Source organism: Mytilus edulis, chromosome 2, assembly GCF_963676685.1.
Source record: "Mytilus edulis chromosome 2, xbMytEdul2.2, whole genome shotgun sequence".
Taxonomy (NCBI): Eukaryota; Metazoa; Mollusca; class Bivalvia; order Mytilida; family Mytilidae; genus Mytilus; species Mytilus edulis.
Genome location: NC_092345.1, coordinates 48,341,478 through 48,348,397, shown reverse-complemented (window position 1 = coordinate 48,348,397; position 6,920 = coordinate 48,341,478).

The window sequence follows — 6,920 nt, the reverse complement described above, 5'->3', positions numbered from 1 at the left end:
AATGAGTTTTACACACAAAAACGATGTTGTTTGGGGCTTTATCTGCGGGGACAACAACATATTTGTCATGGAGGTAGGATAGGTGCTTTGCAACATTTGGGTCTTTAAAGATTGACGTAGCATGGGCATTGATAGACCCATTCAGTTTCTTAATTCTGATTTGTATCAACGACCTCACTGCCTTAATCCATCCGGAAAGAGTGTCTACGTCTTCCTTCTCGCGCTTAGCCCATTGCCTGGCATAATCCTCAACTGAGTCCATCAAAATTTAAAGTTGTATTTCCAATTGGTGGATTTAGGCTCACGATATTTCGGACCTTTCGATAACACATTTCGTAGAGAAGTGTTATTAACAATGTTAAGTTCACCGGTAATAACGTGGCCAGCAGGATTATATGTGAATTGGGAACTAGAACAAGTGCAATCAGGAGGTTTAGACTTGAAGTCGTCAATATCGAGATCCTGCTAAACGTGTTTGTAATTGAAAATTTTAGTTGCAATAGGTTTGGTATAGGTATAAGAAATGATTGGTACAGACTGGTCTTTGAAATAAGGAGGTATTTTCGATTGAACTAATTTATGATGAAGGATATTGCCTAAGTTGACGCCATCGAAACCTTTGTTGGCAAAGGAAAGATTAAGGAAAGATCTTTTCTCTTTTTCATCTTTGCCAATGCGGACTGGCTTGAAAAGTCTGTGACTTGCAATATCCGAAATTATAGCTGGATTTAAAACCTTGGTCAATTTACGTCCCGATGATGTAATCGAAAAACAACGTTCAGGAATTACGGGACAAAGGTGTAAACTGAGATTAAAGTTGACCTCTAGTGATTTCTTTCCAAATTAGGAACACGATGTCAAGAGTCAAACGTTTTGAAGCCCATTCTTTAACCTATAATCGCATCCTTGTTACACATTGTTACTTGGATGAAAAGTTGTCTAATTGGCACTAATAATACATCCTCTTATTTATTTGTGCTTTCAAAGAGGTGTTACGTTATTTGCTTTCTTGAATATTACAGGTTTTGTTCCGCCAATTTGATATTGATTACTTTCTACTCGATTTGTTTTATTGTCTGAAAGCTATCGTTTCCTAATTTATTTTACAATTCTATCATTGTGTTTAGTGTCTAATCACCAAATGGTGTTTTTTCCTGTATAATCCATACAGAATGTGTCATTTTGTCACAACCTGTAAGCTTGAGAAAATGCGCGGTGACCTATCATTTTTATTACATTTTGGAACATAGATACTACGTTTTGGCAAAGTATGAACAAATTCTATCATTTTTATTTTAGACTCCTATACCACCTTAAGTAAACTTATTGATTTAAAGGAGGAGATCATTAAGAAACACAAATTTTGATGAAACGTTATAATATTTTTTTAAACATGTTTTTGTTCTGTTAGCGCGTCTATCTAATTCATTACTGGTGTTGCGAAACACACATTATAATTTTAATTTTTAACCTTACTATTCTGATTTTATCAGCATTATATCTAAACGAGTTGGTATAGCAAAGTTAGTCTTGTGTGGATTTGACATTTTTTGGGGTCCCTTTGGTCTATAGCTCTGCAACGTTTTCGATACTTATATATCCTTGACTTTCGAGTATTTCGGCTTTGAGCGTTCCCGATGAAGGTAAATAAAGAAAAGCGCTTCGGACGCATTAAAATTACACTTTTTTCACTGTCAAGTTTTGCCCCTTGAGTGCCGGTTGTTCAGAAAAAACCTCTATTCCGGTTCTATTTATTATAAACGTTGTGATTCTTTCAAGGGACACAAGCTGTGAAATTCATGTTTAATGGTTTAAATCAAAATCTCATATTTCATTTATAACAATGTAAAACATTTCTCAATATTTTAAAAAGTATAAAATAAACAATGTACAGGGCATGAGCTTGAGCATGTGTATCTTCATTTCATGTGTATGTCAGTTTAGATGCCATCTAATGAACTATCCAGTTGACCTTTCAAAGAAGCGATATGAACATAAATATAGTCAATATAATCAGTCAATTAAATGATTTACCTTTATTTCATTTTCAATGTCGATATTCTTTTCCTTTAAATAACTCAACACGCAAACTGCATGCGTTCTCCATCTCTAGCTAGAGGGTTAAATGGGAGTTCACATGAATACGGATTCACTGAGGTCGAATTATTACAAGTGAATAATTCATCTTCAAGGTTTCTTCGCTCATTGTGACAAAATTGAAGAAAACTGGCCCAGAAAAAGCGAATTATTATTTCACAATTTCACTTTCATTAATGACTGAACAAAAAAAATCATACTCTAGATTTGTTTTATATATCTCGTAGTTTATGCCCCTAAAAAATATCAACTACATCGTACAATATAAAATTGATAGAAATTTGTAGTATTTTGTTTCTGTATCTTTAAAAAAAAAATGCGTTCCTCAAACCAGTCTTTGATTTACCTTTCAACTGGTTTCATTCTAGTGTCGCGGACGGAAGGCGCATCTTGAGTAATTAATCTAAATTTTGTATATCTGGTTTATAATGATTAATTCGTTTTGATTAGTGATTATATTACCAAGTGTATAAACTATCTGTACACGTTATCTCTCCAACACAAAATCAATTACCGAAGACTTAAAATAAAACCATTTATTTTAGGGAAAACGGTAGTATTTAATTTTCCCAGCATTAGGTTGGCCTTTTGTGTACCCAAGGCAGGTGAAGGAAGTCAAATTAGGAGCGCTGTGATTGGATGTAAGGGTACAATATATTTTTTATTTATCTATGAATAACTGCAGTGTGTATATTTACAATATAAATTTTAAAACCTATTGAAATATTTTCTAGAGAATTATTCGAAAAGACTTGCAAAATTTCATAAATTTGGTGCAAAATGACGGTGGGCATGGATAACATAAACAAGCTCCGTTGGAAGTTGGTCATGATACTATTTGGCTTTAATTTTTAAAACAGAGTAATAAAGTACTAACACAACATATAACTGTTTTATCCAGGTTTTTATCTTAAAAAGTGGTAAATTTAGAAAATGTTAACATTGTCGCCTATGGCAGAATAAATAGTACCGTTTTCCCTATACTGAAGATAGCAAGGGAAATAAAAGTCACTCAAACTTCAATTCTTTTATACTATTTTGAAGCTTTTGATTAGTACATTTGATTTTTATAACAAAGAATAGAAATTTTTCACTGAGAACAATACTGTGTTGAGAAAAGTGCTGAGTCATCATGATAGGTCAAATTGATTGGTAATGATATAAAACTTTATTCTAGGATGTCAATATTAACTATATTGTGTAAAATGCACCATATTATAGTTCTTTTGTATTTGATTTCACCTTTCGCAATGATTTTTTCAATTGGAAACACCAGAATTCAAGTCGCGACAAATATTTTTTACTGAAATGTTTGCCTTTTTTGCTGCGTAATTCCCTAAATGTATAACTTGGGTATTTCTGTAAACATTATCTATTAAAATGGGAAAGTGCCTGGTTTAGTTTGTACTGTTTATGGAATTAGGCAATATTTGGTCACATTGAAAGCATTTTCAGTGTTAGAATTGTTCATCTAAGAAAAAAAGAGGCCCACTTGAGGCTAAATTTACATAGAATTTATACTCTCCTGTGTAAAGAATTGTTCACATTCTTGATAATGCATGCAGCAAATATTTCAAAAGTGCTTCATTTTGTAGTTTCTTTCTTTTATTATATCAGACATAAATAATTTATCATTTCCTACTGTTTAAAAGGACTTTTGTTGGAAATTAATACTCCAAAGGGACATAATTCAGCTTTTTACATTGATTAATACAGGCAACAAAGGCAACTTTACAGCTGAGTAGTTTGCATATTTAAAGTTTAAAGTGTCTAATATCTTTGTTTTCATCATCTCAAGACAGAATAATAGATTTTATAACAAGCTCTAATATTTTTAACCACAATATGGCATATACTAAAGCATGGAATGGAGATTAGTATGAAAAATCTTGAATTTGTGCATTTCTTGTAAATTTTTGATAAAATGAATACAAATTGAATGGAACTGTCCATTTTATCTGTTTAAATGGAACTATTTATCATTCTTTTTAAATAAGATAAGATATGATTGGATACAGGTTGTTTATTAAGGCTTTTCTGAAAGAAGTAGAGAATGAGGTAAACCAGCATGTAGGGGTGGGGACATAAAATGATCTATGTTTCTTTAAGTACTGGGGACATACAAGTATTTATTATAGCCAAGGTTTTCACAATAGCCCAGTATTGCATTAATAATGTCATAAGAATTCTTTATATCTTTATGTCACAGTATAGGGAAAACGGTAGTATTTAATTTTCCCAGCATTAGGTTGGCCTTTTGTGTACCCAAGGCAGGTGAAGGAAGTCAAATTAGGAGCGCTGTGATTGGATGTAAGGGTACAATATATTTTTTATTTATCAATGAATAACTGCAGTGTGTATATATAACAAAATATATAAAATATAAATATTAAAACCTATTGAAATATTTTCTAGAGAATTATTCGAAAAGACTTGCAAAATTTCATAAATTTGGTGCAAAATGACGGTGGGCATGGATAACATAAACAAGCTCCGTTGGAAGTTGGTCATGATACTATTTGGCTTTAATTTTTAAAACAGAGTAATAAAGTACTAACACAACATATAACTGTTTTATCCAGGTTTTTATCTTAAAAAGTGGTAAATTTAGAAAATGTTAACATTGTCGCCTATGGCAGAATAAATAGTACCGTTTTCCCTTTATAAGGACAATTGATAGAAAAGACATACACATAAAAAATAAATGCAGATAGCATTTAAAGGCATTTCTTTGGATGATTAAGTATTGGAAGATAGTTTCCATCGAACGGTTGATTGTCGTTGTTTGAAATCATATAAGAAAGGAAAGGCAAAATGATAAATTATTCATACTTTCAATATATGATACAAGATAATGACATACACTGTTCGTAAAATGAATTTTAAGTTATTGTATATGTTGAAAGTCGATATTATATTGTTGTTAAATGGTTAATTCTATATTGGCCCTGTCATAGATTGGATGTAAGCTTATTGGCTCTAAGATTCGTATATGCGAGGTCCGATAAAGATAATCGAACTTACATAACTAGCCAGATCATAACAATTTGGTCAAATGATTCTTAGTCTTCGATTAGATTAAAAATACTTATCTCAAAGCAGGTACACCAATTCATATTTGAAATTGTCTTTTCGAATTCTTGATAATATTTTGTCAATGTCGGTGCAATTTCTTATTTCTCGTTCAAGTATTTATTTAGAAAATATGAATTAATTAGACATTTAAACCTTTCAAACTCTTTAATAGTCTACATTGCGATGACTGATCGACGAAATGAAACAGTAATAATTATAGAAAATTTAACCAGGAAGGCTAAAGAATCAAATTTTTTAGTGATTAGGATTAAAACACAATGTTGATTGCTGTTTTTTTTTTTTTTTTTTTTTTTTTTTTTTTTTTACATTTTTACCTATTATATCTGTTTGTTTAGAACACGCATCGTTGTCAATATAATTGAATTTGATATGACTGTCATACAAGTGAGCGGTTTATCTAGCTATAAAACCAGGTTCAATCCACCATTTTCTACATAAGGAAATGTCTGCACCAAGTCAGAAATATGACAGTTGTTATGAATTCTTTTGATGTGTTTGAGCTTTTGATATTACCATTTGATTGGGAACTTTCCGTTATGAGTTTTCCTCGGAGTTCAGTATTTTTGAGATTTTACCTCTTAACTTACCAAACATACAAGGCTTATAGTTTAGTAAGCGAGCCGCACATTTCGTTTACATTCGACTAGTTAGTGACGCCCAAATCAAAAAAAGTAAAAGGACAAATTAAGTAAGAAGTTGGGGAGTATTAAGGAGCTAAACATGTTACATATTCTGATTATAATTGTCACAAAACACAGAACATGATTTCAACTTGTTTGTGGATTTTTTTCAGTTACAAAATATTATAGAAATGTATCTAATGCATAGAGATACGTCCAAAGTTTGGCGAACCGTAAAGAAATGCAATCGAAAGTTACTGTCCTGTACAGCATTTTTCTGTATTGTTCAGGGCCAAAAACAACTGTATATCAATAGGAGATGGAGATGCTGTTATTTTTGATATTTTGCATTATTCGCACATTTATGCATTTTATAAAGTCTGCTTGTCGGCTTACCTTTTACTAACGACATGCTTCCTGTTGATATGACGATAAACAGTGGCTTTCGATACACAATCGTTACGACTTTTTATTAACAGGATTAAATACTATTTGCAATATTCGCACATTTATGCATTTTATTATTCTGCTTGTCGTCTTACCTTTTACTAACGACATGCTTACTGTTGATACGACGATAAACTGTGGCTTTCGATACACAATCGTTACGACTTTTTATTAACAGGATTAAATACTATTTGCAATATTCGCACATTTATGCATTTTATTATTCTGCTTGTCGGCTTACCTTTTACTAACGACATGCTTACTGTTGATAAGACGATAAACAGTGGCTTTCGATACACAATCGTTACGACGTTTTATTAAAAGGATTAAATACATTTGTTTTAGAGGTACATTCAAGCAAGTATTTAAAGGGAATTCCTAGCTTTATATTACAGGGGGGTACTTTAGAATAGCCACGAAAATTTCACCATTTTATTCGTTTCAGTTTTATTTTAAAGAAGTGTATATATCCTATTAGAATTGATGTAGTTCATGCAATCTATAGATACATCTAACATTGCACAACTATATCTCGAGTTGATAAATGGCCATATATTGAAGCTTGTTGTATTAATTCAGTTAGCAAGAGTTGGTAGTTGTTATTTCTGCTGTTGCTACCACCAACGTGTAGAACGCATATCGTTTATCTAGGAAACATAC